This window comes from Pelmatolapia mariae, linkage group LG9, assembly GCF_036321145.2.
Source record: "Pelmatolapia mariae isolate MD_Pm_ZW linkage group LG9, Pm_UMD_F_2, whole genome shotgun sequence".
Taxonomy (NCBI): Eukaryota; Metazoa; Chordata; class Actinopteri; order Cichliformes; family Cichlidae; genus Pelmatolapia; species Pelmatolapia mariae.
Window position 1 is genome coordinate 23,106,703 of NC_086235.1, and position 16,083 is coordinate 23,122,785.

Here is a 16,083-nt window from a genome sequence, read left to right on the forward strand (position 1 = left end):
AGGAATTAAAGGAATACCTAAATACCAAGCTTCCTTTTTTTTTTTTTTTTTTTTTTAACTCTCACATTTACTAATCAGCTGAGCCTTTTGCCCATTAATATCTTTATAGCGATCATAAAATAGCAAAGATGCTAATGACTAATGCTTATCATGTAGGATCAGTAGCTAAGCAGCTTCAACTGACTGGCTCACTACATGGTTTGTCCATTTCATCCTTTGGCTCATGGAAACTAAAGTCATACCAGGGCCTCCAAAGCACACAAATTCTCTCCCTTTTTGCTTCTGCTCTATGCTTCATTATTTCCAAGCCTTTCAGGCATGAACATGGCTCACAGCAACCTCAGGCTTTATTTAAATATAATCGATCGACTCTTGATTACACCGCTGAAAATTTCGTCCACGCATGACAGCGTCACACCCTCAATTTATTCTAACAAGCAATACCATGTGAATACAACCCGAAACACTTACGTTGGTTGCCTAAAAACAAATAAATGCCTAATTGCAAGGTGCAAACCACACACATGTGTACAAAGGATGAAAAGGGAAGACACGCAAATACAAAAAGTGCTTAAAAGCGTTGCAAAAACAGACCCATGTGTTCCTTTAAATTCTAGCATTTTTAACTGAACCACAAAAAATGAATCTACTGGACTAAGCATGTTGCTCTCTAATCATGCAATTCAATTTTAGGCGTGCGGCGGGACTTAACATGAAAAACATCAAGCAAAGAAAGCTAATACTGTTAACACGTTCCCAGAACCAGATAACCACATTTGCCATTATATAGTCTCTATATTTTCTATCAGCCTCACTGTTTCAGCAAAGATCTGTCCCCTCTCTCTGCAATATTTCTTTTGTCACTTTCTCTTTTTCTTGCTCTCGATCTGTCTCCAAGTCTTGCTCTTTTTCCACTTTAACCTATATTATTATCAGCTGCTTCAGTCTCCATACAGCACTGCATTTATAATACTATCAAGGATTTTTTTTTTAAAAAAAACATGAGAGCTTGAAAGCATAAAAATAAAGTATTTGGTAGTAGGTACTGTCCTTAGTTTATGTGTGTGGCGAGCTATTACTGATTTTCTAGTATGTCTCCAGTCCAGATGAAGATTTTCTTTTTCTTTTTTTAAAAATTTTAATATCTGTTCCAGTCTGTCTGTGGGAGGGTGTTTTGTGGTGTGCGCTTGTGAAAGATCACAAGTGACTGTTTTTTTATGTTTTTTTATTCTTGTGACTCTGGCAGGTATAAAAAGAGAATAGAATACAAAAAAGGGAAGGCTGAAAGAAGATGAATAGAGATGAGAAATCAAGGAGAAATTACAGAAAAGAGAGATGCATGTGCTGAGAGAGGCTGCACTGAGCAGCAGTGAGTGGGCTGCTTCACAAAAGAAAAGTTTGAAGAGGGATTAAAGAAGAAAATGTCACAGAAAATCTGAGGAATGTGAAGGTTTTCAACTCAAAAACAAGGCCAGGCAACAAAATAGTGGTTAAACTAATGGTGGCAGAGACAAAGATGCCTTCAAAATCCCCCTATCCTGAGCTGGAATGCTTTTGAGACTGTCATGTGACTTCATGGACACTGTTTATAAAGTATTACGAATCAATGACAAGAAAAGTGAACAACACCATTCACCCTTCGTGAAAAGGTTTTACCTGCAGCCATCTGCCTGGTGTTAATGGACCTGGTTGACTTGTCTTTCAGCTAATTTATAAACCACAAAACAAAGTGCACCCTCCAAGAAACCCAAACACAATGCCTTAACCATGCAATAAAAAAAAATCTTGCATAATAAGTGGGAAAGCTCTTGAGGACTTTAAAACCTCCACCATCCCTTCATGTTATTCCATTCCTTCAGCACAGCAGTTTTCAGCAGTTTTTTTTTTATCTACCCTGTCCCATTCTCACAGCATCAATATTTGCAACCACATAAAATTTTGTTCACAGCTCTCACAGGTGTGGGGAGAAGGCTCTGGGCATACTTGGCTCTGAACAAAACATAATTTTGAACAGTAAAAAAAGAAATTAGATGGTGTAGTTGTTATGACCCCACCTCTGGAACTATATCTACAAACTCGCCAAGGATTGATTCTCTGCCTGTGTGACTCCTCGACTCGTTGGCAGTATTTTCTCAATGAAGGAATGATACCAAAGAGTGTGAACCACCCATACTGAGTAGAATCATGAGGGTGTGTTTTGTGAAGGATTTTTTTTTTTACTTACGTGACATAAAAACAAGAAGCAAAAAGATTTCATTGTTGACTCTGTAGAGGTACTTGGATTTTAGTGGATTTGTCTGGCAGGCCATTCTTTCAGGGTTGTAAGAGGAGCGCTCTTTTGTTGAGAGGGAGACCTACTGCTGTTATGCTGCACTTGAAATGGTAGTTGTTTAAACAACTTGAACAAAAACAGTGTGTTTATGTGTGTGCTTGTGTGCTGCAATGCATTTGGCATGAGTCACTGCTTTGATAGTGTTACCTTATTAATCATACTTCTGTGCAGGTTGTTTGGTAGCATCTTACATTTGAGATATTTGAGTGCATAATAATACAATGACTGAGCAATGCTTTGGAAATTATAGTCATATGAACTATGCAACGGCAAATTAAATTACATGTAACATATTACATATATTATAGTTTGAAATGCTACATAAAAAATCTACCTATATATGATTATTTTAAGTATTTTATGCTAAAGAAAAAGACAAAAGATTTGTACCCTGATGCAAAATGCTTTTTTAAGAAGTCTCCTTAATCGGGAAAACAAACTATTGACGTTCATGTTCATAGTGTCAGTGTGGTGTTAATACCATATTCATTACAGGGCTAATATTAATACAGAGCCACCCATACTTGTTCACAATCACGCCCACAGTCAGTTTAGGATGTGGGAAAGAACTGCCACACTTGGAAGACATGTGGTAAATACTGTGAAAGGGTCTATTTTAACCCAAATCTCTTCCAAGTCTTCTAGTTGTAAGTCTTGTGTTTTGATCTGTGCCACCACCTCACCCAGTTTTGATTTGCTCACACTTTAAAGTGGGTTGCTCTTATTGTGAATTTTAAACCAATAATGTTGTTTCTGCAAATGTTCATACTGTATGTATTGCTTTGGGAATCAGTAGAAATCAACCACTTTTTTCATTTGGGTATGAAGATGTGTTTGTAAAAGAGTAAAAACTATGCTTTGAATTTCAAAAACCTACTGCGTATAACAAAATACCAATAAAGTATTAATTTTTAATGCATGTACGATGACAATAAAAAAAATGGTGCAATGCAGTTCTCTCTGCAGTTACCTTCACTGGAATAGTGGTGTCATTATTAGTGAAAAAAGTACTTTAATCATTTTTACCTACCACTAAAAATATTAAAATAGCAATGAAACAATAAACCTTCATTTAAAGGTTTGTGCTTATGTAAAAAACAAAAAGCCCTTGTTATTGTGATCAGTACGGTGGCCCTGAGAGGCCAAACGGACTGCAACTTAAGAAAACACCAGCAATAAATAATAATAAAAAAGAAATGCTGCAAAAGCACACAAAACACAACAGAAATAGGAAGAACGAAAACAGAAATAGGAAAAAACAGATTTCCAAAAGCACAAGGGAAGTGTTTCTGGGGAGACAATAACCCGACGGACCAGTTGCAGGAACCAAAATATGCTAGGTAAGTGTATTTTAATATCATGATTCATATAATACTGATGCCAGATTTTTAGACTAATAGTTAGGCTAACACACTTACCTCTCACCTTTTCTTTCCTCACAAAACCGATAGATCCTCCACTTCTTGTAAGTGTACCCCAGATCAATTCTTAGCATATTTTGGTTCCTGCAACTGGTCCGTCAGGTTATTGTCTCCCCAGAAACACTTTCCTTGTGCTTTTGGAAATCTTTTTTTTTTTCCTATTTCTGTTTTCATTTTTCCTATTTCCGTTGTGCTTTGTGTGCTTTTGCAGCGTTTTTCTTATTGCTGGTGTTTTCTTAAGTTGCAGTCCGTTTGGCCTCTCAGGGCCACCGTAGATCAGTGATAAGTATAGATTAAATTACTGAGAAGAGGGGTTTTGGTAATATGATGTATAAAGCTCATTACCTACACTTTAGAAAGTTTAGTCCTTTTCAGTCAGGTCATGGATAACTGAACAATATGCTCAGCTGTAATTCTCAAAGCCAAGTAAGAACTGAATCATCACAAGAGTCATAAAATTATGACATATAATATAACAGAGTAAACATATGAATATATGTCTGTAAAAGTCTCCCTTTTCATTTCATTAAGGAATAAAATAAATACAAAAACATGTACCTTAAGATTGCATTTTTATTTGGAGAGCATCCCATTAAAACCGTATTACAAGGAACTGTTTGTGACGATTGAGTGAAATGGGATTTTTCTGCACAGTGAAAAACACCAACTCAAGAGCAAATGTTAAATTCAGCCTTTTCGATGTGTAATTAAATCACATAATTACTTTCATGGTAATGTGATTTGTTACACTGTTGAATGGCTGGACTATGCTTACTGTGACATTTCTAACAATTAGCAATCTGGACGGTCATTTCATGTGGTTCATGTTTCTTTGTGTGATTTTTGCCAGAGCACCAAAGGCCCTATTTGTATATTTATTCTTTAACAAATGTCAGCACTGCAATTGTAGCAAATGTTGCCACTGTGTTAAATAAGCAGTCTGGCTGAATGGCTGTGCAGATAACCATGTTCTGAAAACATAAGGTGTATTTTACTGGGTTATGAAGAGCAAAATTTTGTGATTAGATGCAGGGGTGTCGAGTGTGCAGACCATTACAGATCATTTGGCAGCTGCTCAAGGTAGTTATTCTTGGTGCTCAAAAGCACAAAGCATATTGTTACTTGTTACCAGGGGTGAACTTCAAACTATTTTCATGGCCACAGTATGTTTTGGTCTAATGTTATTATATCATGCTGAAGAACAAGAAAGAAGTATGAAAAAATATGGCATATGTTAGATTATGCAGTTGCACTGGCAAGTCATTATGAAGAAAGGCAAAGTCCAGTTTAATTAATCTTAATTAATTATAATTGCAAACTGAGAACATGTTGATCCTAAAGGAGAGCATTTCATAGGTAAGCCGCTATCTGTCATACACTGTACAGTTTGCTTTGTGAAAACCCCCCAAAATGAAATACTTCAAGAAGTATGGAGGACCACAAGAGCCACGCGCATCGAAATAAAAATTTCTGTGCTTTAATAATGAATTGTAGAATAAATTCTGCAATTGTAAATTCATTTTTGAATTCCAATTTAATAAACTGCATTTCAAAATCCTTTTTCCAATTGCATTTCAAAATCCTTTTTCCAATTGCACTTTAATAAACTGCATTTTAAAATCCTTTTTTCAGTTGCACTTTAATAAACTGCAGTTCAAAATCCTTTTTCCACTTGCAATTTAATAAACTGCAGTTCAAAATCCTTTTTCCACCTGCAATTTAATAAACTGCAGTTCTAAATCCTTTTTCCACTTGCAATTTAATAAACTGCAGTTCAAAATCCTTTTTCCACCTGCAATTTAATAAACTGCAGTTCAAAATCCTTTTTCCACTTGCACTTTAATAAACTGCAGTTCAAAATCCTTTTTCCACCTGCAATTTAATAAACTGCAGTTCAAAATCCTTTTTCCACTTGCAATTTAATAAACTGCAGTTCAAAATCCCTTTTCCACCTGCAATTTAATAAACTGCAGTTCAAAATCCATTTCCCTTTCCTGTTCGCTCCGGGATTAGCTGCTGGATTAGCTGCTGGATTAGCTGCTGGATTAGCTCTTCGATTAACAACTTGCTGGAGGCTATTCAAATTAGCCACACCGTGGGATGTAAGGAGCTCTCTGATTGGTTGGTCAGACACAGGCTGTCTGCCAGCCTGGATTTTTCTAGCTCATAGCTTCGCCCTGCTAAGAAGCGTGTGTGCTTGTACAAAGGCCGTTCAGCCTCGGGATTTACACTCGGCTCGACACGGATATGTGAAGAATGAAGGGACCCTGCAGCGAAACGGAGAGCGCAACCTCTGACTGAGTGCCTGTCTACACAGTCTGACCACCTGTTGAAGGTAAGGTGCTAACATGGCTAACGCTAGCATCACCGCACGTAGCCCCGTTATTTTAAGGACATCTTAGTTTATGAAAGTTTTACGTCGCAGCTGTACGAGCTAGCTACGTGTTTTGTAAGCTGCTGTGCTCTTCACAAATAAAGCTGGAAGCAGCTCAGACTGTTAGAACCAGCACTGAGCCCTGTTACATTTATACAGTGTTAGAGCAATGGCTGCAACCTACAGCCTTTAAACTAGCGATTAAAATGCTGACAGTAAACTCGTCAGTCCAGATGTTACCACATTACTTTGTGATACTTAAAACAACTGAGACAGGCTGATTAAAATAACAGCTGTCAGTTCTCTCATTCCTTATATCAAGACTGGAGATCACACTACTGATTTCAGTTCATTTAATATGTGAGTGCACAGATTCATTCTCAACTGGACATAAATGATGATCAAAGGTTGTATATATGATGAATTCATCAAATCCCAGCCTCTAACACAGTGCGCTGAATCTTAGCTTTGAATGTCCAGTATATTCTAATCAGTGCAATGTAAGCATTCACTGAACCTACAGTATCTACACCTGTGTGGTAAATGTGTGGTAAAGATACAGATAATGAAATTTAATTATTAATACAATATACATCATGAAAAATGAAAGCTGAAATTGATTCAGTTTAGTACTTTTCTCTCTATGCTCTGTGATTATAAAGGCCTTAAATTCTGTGATATATACTGTAAATGATTTTCACAGAGGTCTTAAAGTACTTAAATCACTGCTGATAGTCTGGTTGTTTATATTTTCACGTTTTTGTGTCTGTAGGGCTGTTTGATGACGATTTGGACTCCTCTGGGAGATGAGGACACACCCACATCTGTTCCATACTGCAGCCATGGATGGTGTTACAGCTCCGAGTCAGCTTTGGGCCATCAGACGCACGCACTGGAAAACCAGCACCTGGACTTCATGCAGGAGAGATGGCCTCAGTGATGTAGGTTCATAAGTGAGTTCAAACATTTCTGGCCTCTTATCACTTAGATTCCTTAATCTTAAAAGTGGATGCATTTAAAGCAGGAACTGCACACCTAGCTGTCAAAAGTTTGGCAGCATGAGTAAAGTTTTGTAGGGTCCTTGTTAAAAATTCCACAAGCACCACATTTGTCATATATAGTTCATTTTCAGGGCTCGCAAAATCGCTAGCCCGACGTCCCGGGGCTAGCGATTTTTCCAGTCGGGCTACCAGAATCTATCCCTGCCCTGCCCGTCGGGCTATCATAGGAAGGAAAAATATATGTCAATGCTTTTGCATTCTTTCGGAAATGTAGCTGGGTAAATATGTCATTGGCATCGGTGAACCACTGTCAATATGTGACTAGGGCTGCTCAATTAATCGAATTTTAATCTAAATTACGATCTGGGCTTTCAACGATCATTAAAAATGACTGAGCCGATTATTAGCACCTCCCTCGTGCTTTACTCTCGCGCTGCTCCGTGTGGCAAATCGAGCGCACCTCTCTGCGTTTCGAACACGCCTCACAACAATTAAGAGGAGCTAACAGAGCGAAGCTCGGAAAGCTAAGCAGAAGTTATTTGGAGAGGAGAGTGACTGCCGTTGGTTGAAAAGAGGTTAAAAAAAAAACCCTTCAGTGGTGTGGAAACATTATGGGTTCGCGGAGTCAGACGTGGATCAAGTAGACATAGTGTGTAAACTTTGGTGTTGTAGCTGCACCACAGAGCGACATGGCAAAGTTCACTAAACATAGATGTTTACATTTTATTTTTTATATTGCAAACATTTGCACTGTTATCAGTATTTGCACACTATTTTATACTATTTTTGACAATCTTTAAAGCCATTATTCAATACATTGTTATTGTTAAATAAATATCATCAAATAATCGAGATCTCAATTTCAGTGAAAATAATCGTGATTATCATTTTTGCCATAATCGAGCAGCCCTATATGTGACATATTGAAATCGCATTTGAATTTGCGCTTGTTTTTTGCTTTCACTTTGCAATCGCGCGAACTGCGTATAGAGAGCGACAGTACTGATTGGTGAGTGACGATAATTTGCGCACCAATTCCTCTGACATCGTCTTATCAATCGTTAGTTTGCTATCAAACATGACAAGTGAAATCTCCCGCAGGAAGCTTAAACATGTGAGAGGTTGATCGCGCAGAGAATCGCTGAGCGTTATGTGAGTGCGTGTGTAAAGGCAGCAGGATATATATTTTAGTTCTGCTGAGCCAAATAAGACCGGTCAGGGTGAAGAAGTGACAGCCAAAGAAAAGCTTACCACAAAACGGAAAAGTTATGACAAATCAGACTATAAGGCAAAAAGAAAGTGCAGCTTTATGGTTTCATGGACAAATAATTTCTGTGGCTGGAATATGACAAGCTAAATAACCAGGGGTGCACATAAGTGGTCCGCAGGTGCGCATTCGCTGTCAAAATAAAATACGCGCACAAGATAAGAAGTTGCAACGCGTGTTTGCGTCCATAAGATTTTCTGGAGGAGGACAGACATTTGTTTAGAACTCTTAAAGATGTCGAAGAAGCTCCTTTAAGCAATTACTTTGGTGTTCCTCCACCTCCAAAGAAATGTCAGATGGAGTCCGAACCACAAAAGAAGCGCGTATTCTAGGAAAAGTGGTTGCAGGAGGTGAGCTGGCTTTAAACAAATGATGAACAGAGATTTGGTGCAGAATGTGCCGTGAAAATCCCACTCTAGCAGACAAAAACACTGCCTTTTATATGGACGCAAACGCGCGTTGCAACTTCTTATCTGGTGCGCGTCTTTTATTTTGACAGCGAATGCGCACATGCGGACCACTTATGTGCACCCGTGTAAATAACATAATGTTCTGCCGGGTGTGTTGTTGGTTTCCCTCGATTTCTGAGTCGACAAGTGCCTTTGTTACTGGGACCAGTAATTTTAAGAAAGGCCCCCATTAGAGCCCATGAGAAATGCAAGAAATTGATTATTGCTCAGTCTGCAAATAACATACTAAAAATCAACCTGAAAAATCTGTTAAGAACAGCCTACTATGTTGCAAAGAGTGAACTACCACTGGCAAAATTTAGCAGTCTTTGCAAACTTCAAAAAGCAAATGGCCTAGATCTTGGTTCCACTTGCCTCTTACCCGTGACTCCAGTGGAAATTTCAAATTCAGGATCTGACACAGACTGATTCCTGTTGTACAGTTCTTACAAGTTCATAGAAATTTCTGTTCAATTACAACCAAGTATTTGAGTTGATGATTGTAATTTTTATACAATATTGTAATTTGTGTTTCAACAATTTTTTGATTAATGTTTTTTTTCCGTTACGGAAACAAAACAGGAAACAAAACATAAAAAAAATTGCTCCCTTATTTATTCGGGCTACTTAAATTTATTTTGGGCTACCAAAAACTGAAGAGTCCCTGCCCGAAGGGCTACCAGGGATTTTGAAATTTTGCGAGCCCTGATTTTGTACAGGACATTTTTGAAATTATAAACTATATATTCTAGTTATCCACTTGTCAGTAATTTTTGAGTAAATGGATGGCACTGATAAATCAGTGGTGATTCACCTGCAAATGTTTTTAACAAACTTTGTTTTTTGTAGAATTCATCAGCAGCTGTGAAGAGATGCATTTGAATATCTTCTGGTTCCACTTTTCCTAACCTGGAAGCTGAGGATGGCTGATTTCTGACAAGGACACACACCTCAGCGCTTATCATGGGTGTTACATCCTCCGTGCAGCAATTCCAGAGAAAACGAGAGAGCAACGACCACTCATTAAGACCAGACAGAAATCTGTCCCTTTTTGGCAGCTGTGGAAACTTCCAATAAGAAAGTTTGCATTCTTAGAACAATGCTGGGTCGTGTGTGATGTGTCATCATATGAGGATATTACATTTTGACTTAATTCTGCTCAATTAAGTGTTTTGATCGTTGATCCAGTATAGCAGCTTTGTGTTGTGCAGCAAGTTAAAACCCATTGTCCTCACGAGCACAGCATCTAACAACTCTCCTTAAAAAAACCGAATGACTTTAACTGGACACAATGGTTTCCAGTGGGAGATACATTCATCACTCATCCGTGACACTGGAGAAGTCACCTGGATGAGTGATAAAACAATTTTCCATGGAAAATCCAGAGGAACTAAACTTTGTTGTTGTTTCTCTGGGCTCAATTTCAGCCTCAGGAGCATCTCTCAGAAGAAAACATTTTGCCAATAATCAGATAAAAAGATTGTTGAACCAGGTGGTATTCTCTGGAGTTTAAGACCAAAACTGAACTCAGTGAATTGACATTAGACTGGAATTCATAAGATAAATCGAAATACTGCTGAAGCTGATATATATATATATATATATATATATATATATATATATATATATATATATATATATATATATATGTATATATATATATATATATATATATATATATATATATATATATATATATGTATATATATATATATGTGTATATATATATATATATATATATATATATATATATATATATGTATATGTGTGTGTGTGTGTGTGTGTGTGTGTGTTTTTTCTCCAATTCACCAGGTCTGTAAAGTTCAGTATGACTGTGGTACATGATACAAAAGAATAAATACAGAAGAATAAAAACTTTATGTGAATAACTTTACTCTTCTTAAAAATAACTCATAAAACAAGTAAAAGTACAAATGTGTACAAGTTAGAGACTTCCTCAGTAAGTTTACACTCTTTTGGAGTGATTTTAATTATGTGTTAAAGAAGAAAGAGATTAGGAGGTGAGGTAGAGGATGCAGAGTCCATCATCACTGAGGCCGTCTCTCCTGCATGAAGTCCAGGTGCTGCTTTTCCAGTGTGTGCGTCTGATGGCCTAAAGCTGACTCGGAGCTGTAACACCATCCATAGCTGCAGTATGGAACAGATGTGGGTGTGTCCTCATCTCCCAGAGGAGTCCAAATCGTCATCAAACAGCCCTACAGACACAAAAACATGTGAAAATATAAACAACCAGACTATCAGCAGTGATTTAAGTACTTTAAGACCTCTGTGAAAATCATTTACAGTATATATCACAGAATTTAAGGCCTTTATAATCACAGAGCATAGAGAGAAAAGTACTAAACTGAATCAATTTCAGCTTTCATTTTTCATGATGTATATTGTATTAATAATTAAATTTCATTATCTGTATCTTTACCACACATTTGCCACACAGGTGTAGATACTGTAGGTTCAGTGAATGCTTACATTGCACTGATTAGAATATACTGGACATTCAAAGCTAAGATTCAGCGCACTGTGTTAGAGGCTGGGATTTGATGAATTCATCATATATACAACCTTTGATCATCATTTATGTCCAGTTGAGAATGAATCTGTGCACTCACATATTAAATGAACTGAAATCAGTAGTGTGATCTCCAGTCTTGATATAAGGAATGAGAGAACTGACAGCTGTTATTTTAATCAGCCTGTCTCAGTTGTTTTAAGTATCACAAAGTAATGTGGTAACATCTGGACTGACGAGTTTACTGTCAGCATTTTAATCGCTAGTTTAAAGGCTGTAGGTTGCAGCCATTGCTCTAACACTGTATAAATGTAACAGGGCTCAGTGCTGGTTCTAACAGTCTGAGCTGCTTCCAGCTTTATTTGTGAAGAGCACAGCAGCTTACAAAACACGTAGCTAGCTCGTACAGCTGCGACGTAAAACTTTCATAAACTAAGATGTCCTTAAAATAACGGGGCTACGTGCGGTGATGCTAGCGTTAGCCATGTTAGCACCTTACCTTCAACAGGTGGTCAGACTGTGTAGACAGGCACTCAGTCAGAGGTTGCGCTCTCCGTTTCGCTGCAGGGTCCCTTCATTCTTCACATATCCGTGTCGAGCCGAGTGTAAATCCCGAGGCTGAACGGCCTTTGTACAAGCACACACGCTTCTTAGCAGGGCGAAGCTATGAGCTAGAAAAATCCAGGCTGGCAGACAGCCTGTGTCTGACCAACCAATCAGAGAGCTCCTTACATCCCACGGTGTGGCTAATTTGAATAGCCTCCAGCAAGTTGTTAATCGAAGAGCTAATCCAGCAGCTAATCCAGCAGCTAATCCAGCAGCTAATCCCGGAGCGAACAGGAAAGGGAAATGGATTTTGAACTGCAGTTTATTAAATTGCAGGTGGAAAAGGGATTTTGAACTGCAGTTTATTAAATTGCAAGTGGAAAAAGGATTTTGAACTGCAGTTTATTAAATTGCAGGTGGAAAAAGGATTTTGAACTGCAGTTTATTAAAGTGCAAGTGGAAAAAGGATTTTGAACTGCAGTTTATTAAATTGCAGGTGGAAAAAGGATTTTGAACTGCAGTTTATTAAATTGCAAGTGGAAAAAGGATTTAGAACTGCAGTTTATTAAATTGCAGGTGGAAAAAGGATTTTGAACTGCAGTTTATTAAATTGCAAGTGGAAAAAGGATTTTGAACTGCAGTTTATTAAAGTGCAACTGAAAAAAGGATTTTAAAATGCAGTTTATTAAAGTGCAATTGGAAAAAGGATTTTGAAATGCAATTGGAAAAAGGATTTTGAAATGCAGTTTATTAAATTGGAATTCAAAAATGAATTTACAATTGCAGAATTTATTCTACAATTCATTATTAAAGCACAGAAATTTTTATTTCGATGCGCGTGGCTCTTGTGGTCCTCCATAAAGAAGACAGGACAAGGACAAATGGGTGAAAATTGGGAGAGTGTAGGCTACTAAAAATGCAAAGGAATTGGGAGTGATGCAGGCATGTTTGTTTCCTTGTCTTTTTCTTGGTTTTGTAAGTCAAGAGCTTTAAGAGTACTATTAGTATCAACTAATCAGATTATAGTAAACCAACAGTGAACCAGTAATGTAAAAACTAAGCTGCATTAGTAAGTGCCCTGCTGTTGATGTACTGTACAGTAGTCAATTGTAGTTCACATTAGTCACTATCGTCATCGGGGTTATGTACTTTTGAACTAAAAATAATATTTAGCAATAATTTGTAGTGATTAAAGTATTTAGACTTGATTTATAGATAAAGTAATCTTTAGAGATAACAGAAACAATGAGTACATCAATGTAAATAGCTGACAACGATGTGTGCTGTAACCCAAACAAGATGGAGCCATTGCCATTCTGTCCTTTCTTATTTATTTATTTATTTTTTTTGTAAATATATTTATTAAGATTTTTGATACAAAGGAAAAAACAAAACAAAACAGACAACACAACAGCAAGGCCAAAAAACCCCACAAATAGGCCAAAATATTACACTGCATCAACAAAGATACTACTTCAGCTGCCCTTTCTTATAAGTTACGTGTTCCTATTGCATTTCTAACAATTCCAACTTGTCAGTATTTAATTTTGTTTTCTTTCAAATTCTCAACTCTAATTGTACCAAGTTTGATGCAGTCCTGTCAAAAAGGCGGGCTTTTCACTAGTTATAAAAATGCACAAATGTGCAAATGTACAGTTAAATATGAATCAGAGCTTGTGGTGAATAATAATTGCACTCATAGCCAGTCAAATTACATATCTCATTGCTCTGAAACAACTTTGCCAATCACAATGATGCTGATTGTTGTCTGATTTCTGCAGAGTGTCACAAACTGAATGCCATGGACTTCAAATCTGCAGCCAGAGGCAGAAGCTGTATTTTTTATATAACTGATTTCACTTGTGTGTATGTGTGTATGTACTACTCTATATAACAGCAGCTACAAACTGGAAAACTTAAAAAGAAAGAATTCAGTACTGAATTGATGCTTACATTCAGATTTATTCTTTAAAATTAAAATCACTCTCCATAACTGCTACAGCTACATTGTCCCTTTTGGCTTAAAAATCCACTGACAGTCTATTCAGTAATTCAGTCTGCCCTCACCTGTCTTTCTGGGGGAGTAAGGGGATTAACACTAAATCCCACATGCCTCACAAATAACCCCAGATACACAACAACTATGCAACTATGTGAATACCATTCCTTACACATGCACACACGCATTAGGATATTTTCACAGTATCACCCATTACCACCCTTTGAAGTGTGCAAGTTGCTAATGGTTTCCCTATTTAGGGAGAGTCTGTGGTCTGTCTGTCCATTAGCTGGCTGACACACTCTGCTGAGTAAACACAACACTTCCAGTGCTCTTGTCCTCTATTCCTCTCTCCCACGCCCACCTTCATTTGTCAGATGAAAGCAGTATGTTCAGTTTGTTATATATTTCCGTGCATTTCTGAGTGTATGTCTGCATGCATGAATGCAGACATGCAGAATCACATATCTGTGATTAAAGCAGAGGACTGAAAGAGATTAGGTTACAGGACAATTAATTACTTTAAAGTAATTACTAATTACTTTAAATCCAGTATCTCAGATTTTTTAGAATATTTTTTCGGTCAATTAAAAAGTGATGTACAGCACAGCAATGTACACCTTCTGAAAAGTATGTTTTTTATATACTCAGTAAATGGTTGGGGCTCCTTTACTATGAATGAAATGTGTTCGATCAGTGTGTGGCACTGCTGATGAGTCACTGAAGCCCAGGTTGCTTTGATACCAGCCTTAAGCTCGTCTGTATTTTTGGGTCAAGTGTTTCTCATCTTCCTCTTGACAATGCAGTTGGCTGGCCAATCAAGCGCAGTAATAACATGGTCAGCAAACCATTTTGTAGTACTGTTGGCACTGTGAGCAGCTAAGTCCTGCTGGAAAATGAAATCAGCATTTCCAAAAGCAATCACTGAGTGCTTTTTCCTCCAGAAAGACTAATCTTTTCAAGCTGTTGCATCTCCCTCTTTATAATCTGAGCTCCTGTACTGATATATTATTGGATATTAATACCAATATATCACAAATTCGTGTATTAACTTTTCTTGACGATAAACTCGAGGCTGCTGTCATTTTTTTTCTACCACATTTTTTGTCAGTTTTCCATTAATGTGCTTTAAAATAGCACTCTCTGAACAGCCAGCCTTTTCAGCACAGACCTTCTGTGGTGCATCCTCCTTGTGGAGGGTGTTGATTATCATCATCTGGACAACTGTTAAGTCAGCAGTATTACCATGATTGTAGTTCGATGAAATGATCTAGACCAAGTTTTACATGTATTTACTGTTACTGTTGGAATAGTAATTTATTTAAACTCAAAATCAAGTAGTCTAATAATATTAATGAACTAGATTTATAAGTTGCATGTGGTAAGCTATAATCACAAGAGAGGCTGGAAATATTTCATTTTACATGTACTAAGAATATGTTTCCGTTTCTGAAAAGAAAAAAATGCCTTTTCAAGATATTCTAATACTTCAAAATGCTCCCCATTTCGTTACACAAAATACAGCAGACAGAGAAATATGAGACAATTGTTGTTTAAATAAGCCTTACTTTACTTTGCAATATGCCTAAAACAATGTCTAAAAACAGGGAGAGGATAGCAATTTTCTTTTCTCCATCAGCTGAACTAGCACTGGAAGAACTGGAGTAGCTCAGGAAACTCTGCCCTCAGAGGAGACAGAGAAGGCAGAGAGGGTGAGTAATAGCAAGTCAAAGTAAAAACAAGAGTGAACTTTGAACAGGTTTTTACTCAATGTAAGGAGTTACAGGACTTGAGAGGGGTCAAAAGTTTAAAAGTTATCTATTGTCACTTTAATGGAAGTCTTTATCGAGAGTGTCGTACAGCATGACAACTCATGCATGGTACATTTTTTTTAAAAGTCTTTAAAGGACAACTAAAAGCCCAAAAATTGTCAAGACATTTAAAATGGTGATGCTGATACTGTCATTACTTAAATATAAAGAGCGTTAGGAAAGAATGATTGTTTGAAATTACTACTTTTACCTACCTGAGTCTATTCTTGACAAGCTACAATCAGGGGTACATATTCAGAGCGAATGCAGTTTTTTTAATACAGAAAACATGTTCCTTGTTGTAGTTAATTTGTATTAGAAAATGTATTACCAAATTGGAAAATTGACTCAGT

The 16,083-nt window shown here is 37.2% G+C and overlaps 1 protein-coding gene and 1 long non-coding RNA gene across 3 annotated transcripts in view; one reads left to right on the forward strand and one right to left on the reverse strand.

Annotated features, from left to right (window-relative positions):
- The window catches only part of cntnap2a (contactin associated protein 2a), a 384,317-nt gene that overhangs the window by 350,941 nt on the left and 17,293 nt on the right, over positions 1-16,083 (reverse strand). The gene's annotated exons all lie outside the window — the stretch shown is intronic.
- LOC134634612 (uncharacterized) lies at positions 5,661-10,437 on the forward strand. The gene is made up of 3 exons (XR_010094852.1): positions 5,661-6,088; positions 6,900-7,080; positions 9,694-10,437. It is a non-coding gene; the product is annotated as an uncharacterized LOC134634612 (long non-coding RNA).